We start from the raw sequence: 17,764 nt of genomic DNA on the forward strand, positions 1-17,764 counted from the left end.
ACTGTAGGCAGAGGCCGTGGGGTGCTGAGAGTCACTCTGGAGGGTTCCTGCCATGGCCCAGTGTGAGGAAGACTGACGTGAACTGGGGGTGAGGGGGACAAATGGTCTCTGTCCTTCCCCGCCCTTGACTCCCAGCAGCCCTGTGTGAGGCACAGGAGTGGAATGCGATCTGTGTGGGACACTGCTGGGTCCTCCTAGAACCCCAGTCCTGCTGGACAGACAGTGATGGGTTTGGGGTTCCCATTTAGGGAGGGAACCAGCCATCACGGGGGATGTGGTAACATGGCAGAAGGCAGAGCAGAGAGGAAGAAAGCAAGAATGGAGGACAGTGGGCACCTTTAGAAGCCAAAGCCCAGTGGATCTGCAGATCCATTGTGTGATGAAACGCAGAAAACAGGCAAGAGTTCTCAAGACTCGTACGAGCAGGTAAAGAGCTATGCTTGCCCCACCTCTCTTCCTCTCAGTGCCATGGGCACCTGCTTTTGAGAGAAATTTTTGCTCTCCAGAGAGACAGAGACAGAAAGCGAGAAATCTCTCTCCCAAGGAGGATAGCCACGCTGCAATCCCTTCCTCTCCATTCTCCTCCTGGGATCTTGGGCAAGCACGCACACGTGCCCAGCATGATTTTCAAGCTGCTGGGTCTGGGATTCGAACTGCGGTCTGCCACGTGGGAGTCCAGCACCTTAATATCATGCCTCCTGTTGGCTCCACTGACTTCCGTGTTTTGCTCACCATCCTGAAGCCTGCAAGTCCCTGACAGCTCCACACCCCAACATCTGGACACCCCCGGGGCCATGCACCCTTCCTGTCCCTGTCCCTGTCAGTTCAGGCCTCGGTCACACAGATGTATGACCCTAACACTTTCCTAGATTATCCCTCTGCTCCAGGCTCCTCCTCCTCCACTTCATCGTGTATTGCACCACCGTAATGTTCCTTCCCAAACACCCACTTTAGGTTCAAAACCCTTCGATGGCTTCACCCATTTAGCCCAACCTTTAAGGTTTCCTCATCTGGGCCCGATTTCCCCTGCTTCCCTTCGCCTAGACTGACGACACCCCGTTCATTGTCTCACACCCCTCTCCAGATGTGCCCCATCCCACGTCATGGCCAGGAGCCACGTGTACCTACTAGTTTAGTGAAAATGAAATAAAACTTAAAATTCAGTTCCTCAGGGCCAGGCTTATGGCTTTGTATTTAAGGGAGTCCGATTCCACAGGGCCAACTGCAGTTGGAATCCAACTCCACCGGCTTGAAAAAACAGGCCTGTGCACGCATACCCCAGCTCTGGACAGGATGGTGAACTGGAGGAGGGACTGCGGCATGACCACGCCCCATTTGGGAGGGGGGTCCTTTCTCTCGCTCCCCCTCTCTCTAGCAAGTGCACGCGCCCTCGGGCAAATCGAAAGAAGCTGAAAATAATTCTAATATCTATGATTTCCATCTACCGTAACCACTAGCGCACACCGAGAACGGAATTCTGGCTTCCTATGTGCACGGTTAAACGTACCATGGCCTTCTCTGTGCTGGCTGATGGATTGCTTCTGATCGTGCAGACGGGCAGTGCCCGCAGCTGGAGGGTAAACGCGAGGCGGAGGTTGACGAGAATCACTTAGTGATTCTTCCACTCCAAGCTGGATGCCACAAATTGTTAACCGCCTTGCCTTTCCCACAAATTATGCAGCTGTGGGCTTGAACTCTCTAAGCAGGGACACAACAAAACACGGGATGCAAAGTGAGGAGGGTATGCAGAGGGCAGCAGGGTGAGGCTCTGAATCAGGCCCGCTCAGCGTGGTGCGGGCCCTGATCCGCTTAAGTGTCACCGGGCTCTCCATAGAGATGCAAAGTCTAGGGCAGAAACTCTGCAGTCCGGGTGCAGGCCTGGGCGTGTTTTCAGTTCTTACTCCTTTTTTTTTATTTCTCGTGTTTTCAATTTTTCTTTTCCCAGAGTGTACACGCACTTGCCAGAGACAGAGAGAGAGGGAGCAAGCGTCCTCCCACCAGTGGGGCACGCTCACACCACGATCCCTTCCTCATTGCTCCGCTCTGCTGGGATGTCAGGCGTGCACTCGTACACGCCTGGTGTGGTCACGGCATCAGCGCAGGGACTCACTACAGTCAGCCACGTGCGACCCGGCTCCCTGAACCCCTAGGCCACCGTCAGTCCAGCTCTTATGCTTTTAACTTAAGTGTAATTATAATTTATACCTGCATAATGTAAACACCTTAGCATCCAGTTCCATGAATATTGACAAATGTATCACTTTATATCAAACATATATTTTTGGAGAGGTTTTTGTTATAGGGTGTGTGCACTTGCCAGAAAGACAGGGAGAGACAGAGAGAGACAGAAAGTGAGAGATCACCCCCCCTAGGGGGGATGGTCACGCCACAATCCTTTCTCCTCCATTCTCCTCTTGGGATCTTGGGCATGCACACACATGCGCCTGACATGTTTTAAGCCACCTAGTCTGGGCCTCAAACTGTGGTTGACTACATGGGAGTCCAGGGACATAGCCATGACACCAACTGTTGGTCCCTCAAATATAATTTTTTTTTTTTGAGAGGTTTTTGCGTGCGCTCGCCAGACAGACAGAGAGAGACATAGAGACAGAAAGCGAAAAATCACCGCCCAGGGGGGCTGGTCATACTGCAATCCCTTCTCCTCCATTCTCCTCTCGGGATCTTGGGCACGCACGCACACGTGCCCAGCGTGAGTTTTAAGCCACCAGGTCTGGGACGTGAACTGTGGTCGACTACATGGGAGTCCAGCGACATAGCCATTACGCTAACTACTGGTTCCCCTCAAATATAATTTTTAAAAAACATTTTCAAAGATTTAATTTTATTAACTATTACTATTTTAATTTGCTAGAGAGCACAAGCACTCATCAGGGAGAGACAGAGAGAGAGAGAGAAAGTGAGAGAGCAAGCTACCGGTCTGGGACCCTAACTGTGCCCAGTCAAGTGGGGGTCCAGTGCCTTAACCACCATGCTACCTGCTGGCCCCTCTAAAATCATTCTGAAGAATACAGTTCAATTAGTAGTAACTATATTGACATGGATGTGGAACAGATTTCTAGAATTTTTATTTATTTATTTTTTTTAGGTTTTTGCCATAGGACAATGTGTGCTCACCAGAGAGAGAGGGAAAGTGAGAAATCACCCCCCGGGGATATGGCCATGTTGTAATCCCTTCTCTTGGGATTTGGGGCATGCACACACACATGCCTTACATGATTTTCAAGTTGCTGGGTCTGGGACTTAAACCACGGTTGGCTGCGTGGGAGTCTAGCACTTTGATCACCACGCCACCTGCTGGCCCTAGATCTGTAGAATGTAGACATTTTGCAAAACTGATACTATGCCTACCAAACAGCAGCTCCCTCCTACCCTGGCTCCTGGAGAGCTTGCGTCTGATCAAACCCTCCAGATGACTGGAACTTAGGTTAGGTATCCGCGCTGATGACCCCAGGGCAGAGGTTGGGAGGAAGGGCCAGGGAAGGCAGGGACGCGGGAGGGCTGGCCTCTCAGCCAAAGCCCACGAGAAGTGCTACAGGAATGCTCTTGGCCCAACAGTTTCCAAACCCAATCTGGGGGTGCCCTGTGAGGACACGGCTCTGGGCTCAATGCTGTGGGACCTAACACAGACAAACAGACAGCTTTTCTCATAGCCTTGTGTAGGCACAAGTTGAAGGATGAAACTGTCCTTCTTGACATTAGACCACGGTCCAGGAATTTCACTCGACTCCGCCACAGATGTGAGAATACCCACTCTGATTGGATGGGGGTACTTCCATCTGTAGCCACGCCAGGTAGTCACTCAGTTCCGGCTCTGAACTTTCTCTGCCCGTTTTAATCATTTATGCCTCTCACCTGGACATTCCCAACTGATTCATAACACAAAGGAAATAACCAGTGGCACTGCAAACCGCAGAACAGTTTTGATTTACATGTCATTAAGAGCAAGAGGCATTTACTGTTCTTTGCAGGCCAAAAGGGATTTGCATCATGAATAATGCAAAAAGCAAAGTGCATTAAGAACTCTTCTGCAGACACCGTTCTCTCCAGGCCACACCGCAGGCACGTTCATCGAGGACCTCCAACCTGTGGGGCGCATGTCCGTACACACACAGCGGCAGCCTGGCTCTCAAGGATCAGAATGAGCCAATTCTGCTCCACTTGCTAGGAGCTGGAGTGCCTGGATCACTATCTCTGGACTCTCAAATATCCACTGACTCAGGGCCACAAGCAGAGCAAGAGCTAGGAATTTAAGAAACAACCCAGAGCTCTGGCAATTTTAGACGTGGTTCTGGTATAGCCCTTTTATGTCCTGATATATCTGTAAATATTGACCAACCAAGGAGAAAGCATCTGGGAGAAAACAGGCTCTCATGTTTTGTAGGGAAGAAAAAAAAAGGCAATAACAAATAAACCCCAAACAAAACAACAACGGCACTTAATTCTACAATGAGGAAGCACCGGAAAGGTATCGTCAGAGCTATAATCTCTAAATCCCACTCGCTATCTTGTGGCTCAAAGAACAGGCATTTTCTCTGCGTTTTAATTTGCATTATACATGTCCATTTTCCTAGACACGGTGACGGAGGCTATTAAAAGAAGGTTTCCCTGTACTTTCATTCAAATGCGAATTGATACTCAGGCTCTAAGAGGGTAATTGCAGCAATTCATATTTTTTTCATATTATTCTGCTGCCATAAAACCCAAATGAGGCTCACTATGTCCTCGACTTTAACAACTGTCGCATTACCATTCTCGGCTTCGCCTTGCTCTCCAGCGCGTCACTGAATGAAATCTTCAAGGAGAAACGCGTGAGACAGCTGTAATGATCCTAGGGTAATTTGAACACAGTGTGGTGGCGCTATTAATGATCAGAACTGTGGGGTTATTATATTCAGCACAAAAAGGAGAGCACTTTTTTTTTTTTTTTGGAGAGGTTTTTGCTAGGGTGCGTGCACTTGCCAGAAAGACAGAGAGAGTCGGAAAGACAGAAAGCGAGAAATCACCCCTCAGGGGGGATGGCCACGCCACAATCCCTTCTCCTCCATTCTCCTCTCGGGATCTTGGGCACGCACACACACGCGCTCAGCGTGAGTCTAAGCTACCAGGTCTGGGACACGAACCGTAGTCGGTTACATGGGAGTCCAGCCACATAGCCATTACGCTAACTGCTGGTCCCAGGAGAGTGCATTTTAAGGTAAACGTATACTTGGGTAAGATCTAAACTCTTAATACTAAGTTTTATTTTTATTTTTTTCCCTATCATTTATTTAATTTTACATTAAAAATATGGAATGCTTCACGAATTTGCGTGTCATCCTTGTGCAGGAACCATGCTAATCTATCATTCCAACTGTAGTATACAGGCTGCTGAAGAGAGCACTAGTTTTTGTTTCTTTATATCACTTTGATGCCTGGAATTTCCATTTTTTACAGCTTAAAGTACCCGGATGATGACTCTCCAAGCTAGGGGTTGTCACTTGGGTAGAGCCTTTGATAGGATTTCCTACCACTGAATAATGTCTTCATCTCAGTCATAAAACAGGATACGGAAACGCATCCCTCACATGAGTTTCAAAATAACCTACAATATGTGACACTTTATTTGAAATTGATATTTAACTTGATACTTTATCATTACCATTCTTAATTCAATGTCTGTAAAACTAAAAAAGGCTTAACTTCTGTCATGGTTCCCTGCATAAAATTGCATAAAAAACCAGCAACGTAAGACCCTGGATGGGGACGGACAGGCCAAACCAGAACCTCTGTAGAATGTAATGATATTTCTATACATTTTTTTTTTTTTTTGGAGAGATTTTCACTGTAGGGCGCATACGCTCGCCAGACAGACAGAGAGAGACATAGAGACAGAAAGCAAGAAATCACCCCCCAGGGGGGATGGTCACGCCGCAATCCCTTCTCCTCCATTCTCCTCTCGGGATCTTGGGCACGCACGCACATGTGGCCGGCATGAGTTTTAAGCCACCGGGTCTGGGACGTGAACCGCGGTCGACTACGTGGGAGTCCAGAGACATAGCCATTACGCTAACTGCTGGTTCCCCTATACATTTTGACATTTGCTTTTTTTTGAGAGAGAGATTTTTGCTATAGGGCGTGTGTGTTCACTGGGGAGACAGACAGAGACAGAGAGACAGAAAGTGAGAAGTCATCCCCTGGGGGATGGCCATGCTGCAATCCCTTCTCCTCTTAGGATTTTGGGCACGCACACACACACACATCCGCCTGGTATGAGTTTCAAGCCACTGGGTTCAGGACTTGAACCCCGGTCAACTATGTGGAAGTCCAGTGACGTAACCATTATACCATCTGCTTGTCACAGCAGTTGCTTTTAAGCAAGGAGTAGGACACCAAGAAGATGAGGCTAGGAAACAGGCCTGCATGTAGCAATTCTCTTAATGAAAAGGCTGTTCCTGTCTTGCTAGTGGATGTTTCCAGAAAAATAAATGTATGTATCCATCAGCATACATTTCCATAGCTGTTTTATCTGCCTACAAAACAGCCGACACACGGAACCATCTCCTGGCTCATGCCAGTGGTGTTCCTAGACAGCAGTAATAAAATCCTGAAACTCGAGAGTGGGATGGCGGTACAGTGTAAAATGTGACATTCTGCAAGGCTGACCCATGTGGTAAGGTGCCAGGTTCGCCAGAGACAACCCCGCCACCAACCCCGAATACATCAGACACACACACATGCACAGCCCCATGGCTACAGGCAGGGGATGGGTCACACCAGTGAGACCTGTTGGGGGTGTACAGGTGTGCTCTTTGTCTCACTAATGGAAAAAATAAACTTTAAAAAATTCCAATCCCTGGGATCAGAAGATGGCAAAATGATTATGTCCCTGGACTCCCTCATGGCCAATCTCAGTTCAAGTCCCGGACCCAATAGCTTCACACTCACACCGGGCAGGTTTGCATGCATGCCCAAAATCCCAAAAGGAGAATGGAGGAGAGGGGATTGTGGCATGGCCATCCCCCCAGGCGGGGGGGGATTTTTCACTTTGTTTCTCTGTCTCTGTCTCTCCAGTGAATGTACATGCCCTATAGCAAAAATCTCTCAAAAAGATAAATTCTAAAGCCTAATTTAAAAGTAATGCTAAGTTACAAAAGGATATAAAGGAAATGTGACTTAAAATCATTCAAGCTGGGAACCAGCAGTTAGCGTAATGGCTATGTCGCTGAACTCCCACGTAGTCGACCGCGGTTCGTGTCCCGGACCCGGTGGCTTAAAACTCACGCCGGGCGTGTGTGCGTGCGTGCCCAAGATCCCGAGAGGAGAATGGAGGAGAAGGGATTGCGGCGTGGCCATCCCCCCTGGGGGGTGATTTCTCACTTTCTGTCTCTATGTCTCTCTCTGTCTGTCTGGCGAGCGCACGCGGCCTACAGTGAAAATCTCTCCAAAAAAAAAAAAAAATCATTCAAGCTAAGGAATTTTCCTGTGAGAAAAAGTTACAGCAATGACTATAATTGGGATAGTTGTCATTGTGTCTTACCTCCAAAATCACACCCAGAAAGCCCATGTACTTGCCAGGAAAAGGGAGAGGGGGGTGCAGTCACCCTGCAATCCCTTGTCCTCCATGTCTGCATCCTGTCAGGGTTCTGAGCATGTCTGCACACATGCCTGGCATGTTTTTCGAGCTGCTAAAGCCGGGATTTGAGCTGTGGTCAGCCGCATGGGATGGGGCTGCCTTAAACACTAGTTCACAAGGCCGGCCACCTTACAAGTTCTATACTACATTTTTTAAAATGAATTATTTATTTTATTTTATTTTTTTAATTCACCAGAAAGCGGGATTGAGAGAGAGAGAAAGAAAAAGAAAGTAAGTGAGAATGCAAGCTGCCAGGTCCAGGACTCGAACTGGAATCAACTACGTGGGAGTCCATCACCTTAACCACCAAATGGCATTATTATATTTTTAATGCAATAATTATGTTGCTTTACAATAACATTAAAGATCCTCCTCCTCCTACGGACCTAAGAATTGTATAAACTGTCAAAGATGGGATCTCATGGTTTCAGGTCTGTCCTAATTCTGAGGTTTTGGGGGACAGTGGAGGGGATGAGGGTCATGAGTACTGGCAGATGAGGAAAATCGCCAATATAAAGGTCTTCCTGTGTACAAAAAGCAAAGCTGGTTACGGTTCTTCCAACAATGCCTCGGCTGAGCGGACTGCTTTCCTCACACAGAGCTGTTTAACAGCCTGCTGGATGTCAAGCCAGAGGTTCCTCCCAGGTTCTCGGCCATGGTACATCTAATGTATTCGGTGAGTGCAGCCAACTCACCTGCTGGTGCAGGTGAAATAGTGGCCCACAGCTATCCAATCCTCATCTGCAAGATTCTAAATACGGTAGGTCGCGTGGAAGCAGGGAAATGACGCTGCAGATGACCTTAAAATGGGGAGATTATCCTAGATCATTCGCATGGGTTCAATGCAATCATAAGGGTCTTCAGATGGAAGGAGGAGGCATACAAGGGAAGTCAGAGGGAGATATGACAATGGAATTGGGGTTGAAGAGAGGCAATGTGCCTACTCTGAATATAAAGGGATCACAAGTCGAAGAATGCGGGTGGCCTCCAGCTGCTGAAGAAGTCAAGGAAATGGATTGTCCTCAAGTGACTCCAGAAAGGAACACAACCCTGCCAACACCTTGTTAGCCCAGTGACATCCTTTTTTAAAAAAATTTTTTAAAGATTTTTGCCATAGGGCATGTGTGCTAACCAGAGAACGACAGAGAGAATGAGAGGGAAAATAAGAAATCATCCTCCAGGAGGGATGGCTACACTGCAATCCCTTCTCCATTCTCCTCCTGAGATTTTGGGCATGCACATCAGGTCCGGGATACAAACTATGGTCAGCCATATGGAATCCAGCACCTAGGCACCACACCACCTGCTGGCCCCAGCCCGACAACCCTTTCTAATCAACAGCACTAGTAGGAAATAGGAAACTGATAGGACCTACTTGTGTTTCCTTTATTCCTCTACACTCCAGACTTCCTCTGCTGCACAAAACTGGGGTATCCCGTGCAAATCAACCTGCCTGGATGTCTTATAGTGAATATTCACTAACCTGGACTCAGGCTGCTGACTGGCCAGATATTAGGTGTTGCCCAGAGGAAACCCAGGCAAGATACCACCAACAAAACTACCTTGATGGTTAAATCAGCTATATCTGAAGAAGCCATATTTGAAGAGGTTATTAATGAAAGCCCTTTGTAAATCATGCCCCACCATCTGAATGGCAGATGTTATTCAGACCCCGACTATCCCTTAGGAAGATTAACAAAAGGTAATTGAATCTTGCTGGAAAAGCCCAGATCAGATAACAAATGCTTTTAAGAACCTCCCATATAATAGACTTCATTTATATAAACAAAGACAAGCTAGGTATGGCAATTTTGTTTTTAAGAGGGAGATTTTTGCTGTAGGGCATATGTGCTTGCCAGACAGAAAGCAAGAAATCACCCCCCTTCCATGGGGGGTATGGCCACACCACAATCCTTTCTCCCCCATTCTCCTCTCAGGATTTTGGGCATGCACACACACATGCCTGGCATGAGTTTTAAGTTCTGGGACTAGGACACGAACCACGGCCAATTACGTGGGAGTCCAGTGACTTAATCATTACGCCATCTGCTGGTCCCTAGACAGGATAGACGCCAGGCAGCTGCTCGGACAGTGTGATCAAGTAATGAAGAAGTGACCGTTTGAGTCCTGTAGCCACAGGGTCCGAAGAACACCATCAGAACTTAGACGACCCCTGAGCTCGCTCGATCACTCTCTGAACTCATACAATCTAGTGAGGGTTTTTGTTTGTTTGTTTTTTGGCTAGAAGACACATACACTCATCCGAGAGAGAGGCAGAGACAGGGAGAGAGAGAAAGCAACTTCCCATGGGGTGTGGCCACATCACAATCCCTTTTCCTCCATTTCTCCATCCTATTCAGATCTGGAGCCCACGCACACTCCCAGTATATTTTTCAAGCTGCTGGGAACAGGATTTGAATCGCACAGCTGGCCACATGGGATCCGGATCCCTTAACCACCGGGCCACAGGGCCGACCCCACACGATCTTCTTTCTGCCTAGTTGCTAATACCTATCGTCATAACCCAAAAGTTAAAAAACGTAGAATGACAATTTAGCACACAATGCCCCTATATGCACCGCACAGGCCGCCTAGAAAACTCCATTCGAATTGCGAAAGGGATTCAAGAACTCATCGATTAACTCAGGCAAAGCCCAGAGTTGACTCATTTTTTCCATAACGTTCTTTCCCCAAGATCATTAATCTCTTAGTGTCCCTTTTCGTCAGAACATGAATGTCACTGGGGCCACCGGCGTATAAATCACCCGGAGAACAGCTGCTCCTGGCGGGGAGAGGAAAGGGGCAGGCAGATGGGGGAAAGCTTGTTGCGGGACAGGCAGGCGAGGGGGGAGCGAAGGAGTTGTGAAATTCGGGGCCACAGGTATAGGGTGAGAAGAAATACCCAGAACCACAGAATACTAAAAGTTGTCATACCACATGGCTACAATCTCGTCAGCTGTTCAGCTCTGGTTCAGATCTGACTTTCTCCCTTCGTGGTAACAGGACTGACAGGAGGGAAAGGAGGAAGAAGGAAGCAGAGGGGAACACCATACACGAAACACCGAAACACCGCAGTGCTTTAAAGCCCTTTCATTCACCAGTTTCAAAGCGCTTAATCCTTTGGGTACGGCTGCAGGATACGAGAGATTACACCACTTGGTGCTGATTTTTTTCATATGGCGCCAGCTCACAAATGGTAAATCCAAGGTGGCCACCTCCTCAACACTCTGCTGGGTGTTTATGTCACAAAGCCACACTGGCTTGGGGGGAGGGGAGGGAAGGGAGGTGACATGGTGACTAGGCCCCAAAGACTCATTTATTCCTATGCTGGAACTCACTAAAAGCCCCACATTCCCCTAACCCATGCAAAGGCAAGCTCTGGGACCTTCTAGTATAGTCCAGTCCTCACTCATAAGGGAGACACCTAGCCAACAGGACAAAATCTTTTTTTTTAAAGAATTATTTTATTTAACTATATTATTTATTTATTTTAATTTGACCAGAGTGGGACAGAGTGAGAGAGAGTGACGGAAAGTGAGAAAGCAAGCCACCAGATCTGGGACTCGCACCACAGTCAGCCATGCCACTTGCTGGCCCCAAGGACACAATTTTATTATTACCTATGAAAATGAAGAATGGAAAGAGGGATAAAGAATGAAAAGAGAAAAAAGTCCATGAAAAAAATAGCATAAAGTGACATGAACTCCCCAAAGCTGTACAGAAAAAATATCCTGTCATGCTTTACAGTCAGAGAACTCAAGAAAGCTGCCAAAACCCAAGTCTAAGAAGTTCTTTGAAAAATACATGCAGGGCTTCGATTTGTGTGTGATGGTTATGTTGTTCAGCTCTGAAGAAAGAGAAGGAAGGAGGGCAGAAAATGCTTTTTTTGCAAGACAGAAATGGCTCTTAACTATGGGTGGCAGAATAATTACAGCCTATTAGAGTCCCAGAGAAACACATCTTCAAAGTCCATGGCAGCTCAATTACTGCAGGTCGCGGGTAGACCGTGGCCACCAGGACCTACACAGTCGTGGCATACTAACCTTTGAACATCACTTGGCTAAGAACCATTACTCTTGCTTCTACTCTTGAGATAATAAGTAATTATAATTATGAAACATACATGGAGCTAATAAGTTGGGTTACAAAAACCTGCTAAAGTAAGAAGGGCTCCATTCCACATGTAACACACAAGCCCAACTAATCATCTGTTGAATGTATAAACAAATACTTGAGTAGATGAATAATCACCATCTCACTACACTGGGACACAGAACACCAACGAGAGAGCAGTATTTCCATGCATGAGTAACAACTTGAATCCTTTTGGTTTTAGGAAGCCCTGAGGTCTGATAGCTAGGAGGACTACCTTCAACATTTGCCCGGTGTATGGACCACTTTCCTTCCAGACCAACAGCCATAGGAGGCAAAAACTCCAGATGATCAAATCACACTTCTCTAGTGTCAGAATCTGCATGGATTGCCCTCAGGGGCTCTTCTACACCGTTATGATAAGCATTCCACATATAACCACCACTGTCTAGTACCTGCTGGACAGCTAGTCAAGGCCCAAATCCTGACACAATGGAGGACATGAAGACGGGATGGCGGTATGCCCATGCCACATTGGGGGGTGCTTCCTCCTTCTTCTCGCTTGCTCTCTCTGTCTCTCTGTTTCTCTCTGGCAAGCAACATACCCTCTGGCAATTAAAAATTTTTATGGAGTGTCTACTATGCACACAGTAATTTCCTAAATAGTATTTTGGACTCTCCAGAGAGGACTCAGACATGGGTCTGCCCTCGAAGAACTTAGCCTATGAAATGAAACGGCCGAGACTTGGGGAGGTGGGGTGGATGTGGAGTACGGTAGACACACTCTGTTACTGTCCAAAGGATGTGACCCCTGTCTCTTTACTAATAGAAACTCAATTCTGAGCTTTCTGGAATCTGAGCTTCCTTTGATCCCAGGTAAGGCATACTCCTCTGCAGCCAGGGAGGGTGACTGGCAGGTCAGTTACCCATGACCAGCCATAGATTTGGGGTAGGCGTGATCCAGTGTTGGCTGTGAGGTAACAGGGGAAGAGTACTTGGGGAGGAAGGGGATGTTCCCTTGTCAGATAAAAGGGCAAAGTATTGAGAGGTACACCCTGAAGGACACATCGTAAGAATGCAATGCTTAGAATGTTGCAACCAGGAAGTGACAAATATAAGGCAAAGCCAACAGAAGCAAAAATGGAAGACATCTGTATCTTTGAGGCCATCAGGAATTGTGGCAGTAAGCCCGGCACCACCTGCCAGAATTCTCATCTGAAAAAAATGAAATGTATCACTGTTTAAGCTATTAGGTGCTGGATTTTCTGTTACTTGCACTCAGATCATCCTACCCAGTATCAGAGAAGGTGTGGTACACAGGAAAGAGCACTAACTTGGGGAAAACAAATCTAAATATTTTGTCTCTTCCACTGACCAGTCATGTGATGCTTGGAAAGGTAGTCAGTTACTCCAGTTTGAGAAGAGGCCACTTGGTCCTTAAAGAGTGTTCTGGGATTTAGTGATTCAAAGGCCATGACTTAAAAAAAAAATCTATTGTATGGTATCTGGGAAGGAAATCCCATCAAACTGTGTGTGACAATGGGTTGAGGAATGGAGGGGAGAAGAGGAATCCCGTCCCCCACAAACTTCCTTATAACAAATCTTAAATGTGATCAAAATGCCCATTATTGCAACCATTTGGAATGAATGTCTTCACAGGATTCAGCAAAGTCATTCCCAATCATTATAAGTCAATTATAGCTGCTTCGTTCCTGGGTCGAACTGTTGATAACAAATAAATATGTGTCAAATATTTTGAGCAAACCTTTAAGAGTGAACATTTGTGTTAAAAGAATTATCTAAAGGATCAAAACAACATATTCCCTTGTTTATCTTTAAGAAGCTCTCACCATCCCATACCTGTTATATCTTCAATCAACACCTATCTGTTTATATAGTTATGGATGGTGGAATTGAAGAATAAAGAGATGACAAAAACAGGTTGAAGGACTTATCCTGGCCAGGCTTCTCCTTGAATGTCAGAGGATGTCAAATTAACAGCTTTATACGTGGTTAAGTGGTTCAAAAGTTCAGTGCCGAAATAGCCAGTTCAATCAAGTGCGTGACAATTCTTCTTGAGGCAGAACTAAGCTACATCTTTTATATTTGTCTTCTTCCTTTCTTCTTTCTTTTTTTTTTCTTTGTTAAACCACTATTTTATTTAACTTTATTTATTTATTTTACTTTGTCCAGAAAGGGACAGAGTGAGAGCGAGAGCGAGAGCGAGAGCAAGAGAGAGAGAGAGCAAGCCACCAGGACCAGGACTCACACTGTGGTTGGCCATGTGGGTGTCCAGTGCCCTTAACCACCATGCCACCTGCCAACCACGCTTGTTTTATTCTTAAAACATCTTTTTCCCTTTGGAGCCAGGTGGAGTATGGCTTGCCGATTTGAAAATTCAGTTATGCGATTTTCTAGCCGAAGTCCTTTTGGCTAACTCATATGCTAATCAATATTCAGTGACAAGGGACGTTATGACAAGGCTTTCTAAAACTGCTAGATCTGGGTTTAGGATATGTGGTCTCTTGATAGCGCTGCTGTCACTTGCAGTCCGGATAATTAACGAGGCAAAGGTTCTACCAGGGGCAATCAACACAGAGGCTGGCAGGAGGTGACAGTGTGCTCCTGAGGCAGACTCAGAAACCCTCTGCTTAGGGTCTCTGGTGGAGGGGCTCGCAGCACTGCTTCTCCTAAGGCCAGGTATTATTTGTCTGGGCGTCAAATATTTACCTCAAATAATGAACACAACATTGTTTTCAATGAAAACATCTTTCCTGTGGAGGAGTTGAACAAGTTTTTCAAGTTTACCAAATGTCCTTCAACTAGTGGATGAATAAAAAAAACTGTGGGTCTTGGGCTACCAGGTGGGGTGCAGGTTAAAATGCTGGACCCCACATGGCTGACTGTGCGGTTCGAGTCTCAGACTCAGCAACTTAAAAATCATTCCCAGTGCAGGGGTCAGCAGATGGTATAGCAGTTAAGTTGTTGGACCATCACATGGCCAAATGCAGTTCGAGTCCCAGACTGGGAGGCTTGAAACTCAAGCCAGGTGCATGTGTGTATGTGCGTGTCTCTGTCTCTCTGGTGAGCGCATGCACCATGTAGCAAAGATCTCTCTTAGAAACAAAACAAAACAAAACAGCCCTCCTCTCAAAAAAATGAAAAAACAAAAAACCAGTGGGTCCAGTGGAGACCACTCAGCAAGAATGCACTACCACGGTTCACATAACGTAGACGAATTCCAAAGGCATTTTGCTATGAGAAAGCAGCTCACCGCAAAGGGCTGCACACTCTACACCTCCATCTCTATGACATTCTGAGAAAGACAAAATTGTAGGGACAGAAAACAGGTTGGTGGCTGTCCAAGGTGGGGGGAAGAACTGACTAAAAGGACACAAGTTGAGGAGTGGGGGCAGAATGGTTCTATGCTTCGATTTGTTCACATTGATTGTGCTACATTTCATTTTTTTAATTGCTAAAGGGAGCACATGTTCACCCAAGAGAGGCAGTGAGAGAGACAGAGAGAGAGAGAGAGAGAGAGAGAGATGGACGAAGTATCCTACCATGGGGCACTTAGGTCACAATCTCTTCTCCTCCATTGCTCAATCCCGTCAGGACTATGAGCATGCACATGCATGCGCTTCACATGTTTTTCAAGCCACACAGTTAGCCACGTGGCATTTGGCTACCAAATCACTAGGCCTTGGAGCAAACTTGATACGGATGTATTTTAAAAGGGTGAATTGCATCATTTCTGAATTATGCTCCAATACACTTGACCTTTTTAAAAATTAGGTTTTTGTCTCTCAGATGCGTCCTCTGGGAAGGCAGGTGTGCCTGGTCCTGTGTGAGCTGTCACTCGGCTGGGTGCCCACAACACATGTGCTCTCACATCCCAACCACCCCACCAGTCACATGCAGTGTAGGGCACCCAGGTATTTCGTCAGGAAGGGTTTGGACATGCGAATTAGGGGCTGACAGAAGCCCTGAGAAGAGTAAAGGGACAAAAGTCATGAATCCCTTAGCATTCTGAATTCAAGGACACGCCGTTGAAGGTAGCCATCGTCCAGAAGTTAGCTGGCTACCTTCTCACACCCAGGCAGGCGGCATGGCGACCCTAGAATGGTGAGGCTGGCCATCGCCACGACCTGAGACACTCCGATCTCCCAGCCCCTGGCTGCCAGCAACACCAGCAGAAGGAACGTCATCTTCTAGACTCCCACAAATGCATTTCTCTACTATGTGTCTTTCTTAAAACCCAGCTGTGAGAAAGTCTGGGACACAGAAAGTTGGATTTCCAAACTCTCCAATCAGGAGAGTGAAATGAAGGTCCAGAGTCAGCCCACAGGACCTATCCCACTCCCATCCTTCCTATCCTAAAAGGAGGTACTCTTCACAGAAGAAAGCATCACAAAGCCTTTCTCTATGTCAATGTACATCTGAAATGGTGTTAGAGAGTTGAAAAATGGTTCTACTAATGGGTGGAACAAAGATCTAACGCGTCTCATTATGGAGGGATATTTCATTTCCACATTCAGTTAGTTCTGGCCCAGCAGAATGAAATTTTAAGATCCCTGCATTTGATAACACAGCCAACCACAGTTCCCTTCTAACTCACGTATTAAATACACACGGCTCTTCAAGCTTCCATTCTGCTGGGAATTAAACAGACTAAGTATGAAAATCCATTAGTTTCCCACATGTAAGTTCTTCTATGATGAACCAAAAGCAGTGAGCGGGAGGTACGCTTTATACCCTAATTATTTCCCCAACAACCAAACATAATCAAAATAAAAAACCCGAATAGTTTACACAGGTAAAGTACCACAGTAACTACAATTCTTAGTTCCCCAATGATTGCTCACACAAGTAACAATATTGAAGAAACCTTCTCCTAAGGACATTTTTATTTTTTAATTTTTTTATTTTTTAGATTTTTGCCATAGGATACATATACTCGCTGGAGAGAGACAGTGAGAGAGGGAAAGTAAATCACCCGTCTTCACCTCCGGGAGGACGGCCATGCTGTACTGTCTCCTCCTGTCTCCTCTCAAGGTTTTCGGCATGCACACACATCCAGCGTATTTTTCAAGCCACCAGGTCTGAGACTTGAACTGCACACAGTCAGGCATGTGGGACCCAGAACTTTAAACACCACGCCACATACTAGCCCTCTCCTAAGGACATTTTAGCCTTTCAGGATTTCACTTCACTCCCTGGGTTATTTCTCCAAACTGCACAGAGGAAGACAATGGAAACGTATTTCCCTTTTTTTTTTTTTTTTTTAGAGGTTTTTGCCATAGGGCATATGTGCTCACTGGAGAGAGAGAGGGAAAGTAAGAAATCACTCCCAGGGAGGACGACACCCATAGTCCGTTCTCCTCCATTTTCCTCCTAGAATTTTGAGCATATGCAAACACTTGTTCAGTGTGATTTCCAAACTGCCATGCCTGGGACTCGAACCGTGGCCTGCTATGTGGGAGTCTAGCACCTTAACCACCATGCCGCCTGCTGGCCCCACATTTTCCTTTTACTGACAGCAAAACTATTGGGTGGCTATTGCTGGATTCTTCAACAAATTAAGACAAAAAAAGGTGACAAAGTACATTGGTCTAAAATGAAAAATAGTATCCAACCAACACTAGCTGTTTGAGTTGTGAGAATCACCCACCAGAGCTGTTGCTGGAAAAAAAAAGAATGAGGGGGAATATTTGCCAAAAACTCGAATTCTCTCTTCTCGGAAAATCGTCGAAACACTGTCCTACCCCATAAGTCTCTCAATGCTCTGAGAAATCATCAGATAGTATCTACCATTGCTCTAACAAAAGCTTTAAGGGCCAAAATGACATCCAGAAATTAATGATTGTTCCTGACTTAATGGAAGAAGCTCTGCCTAGTTCTTCTCCTTCAGGGTACTTTGAAAAAGTTGAACTTGAAACTAGCTATTTCTCATGAATAGCTATATACTATCTCCTGCCAGTGGTACTGAGGGGTGAAGCAGAGGGGGGTAACAATGTTATGGAAAAACCGTATGCCTGG

At 46.3% G+C, this 17,764-nt stretch overlaps 1 protein-coding gene and 1 pseudogene across 1 annotated transcript in view; both read right to left on the reverse strand.

Annotated features, from left to right (window-relative positions):
- OSBPL10 (oxysterol binding protein like 10) overlaps positions 1-17,764 on the reverse strand; it is a gene marked incomplete in the record, with an annotated part of 330,123 nt that overhangs the window by 30,904 nt on the left and 281,455 nt on the right.
- Positions 5,302-5,401, reverse strand: LOC114009757 (uncharacterized; annotated as a pseudogene).

Source organism: Tupaia chinensis, unplaced genomic scaffold (assembly GCF_000334495.1).
Source record: "Tupaia chinensis unplaced genomic scaffold, TupChi_1.0 Scaffold000617_2, whole genome shotgun sequence".
Classification (NCBI taxonomy): domain Eukaryota; kingdom Metazoa; phylum Chordata; class Mammalia; order Scandentia; family Tupaiidae; genus Tupaia; species Tupaia belangeri.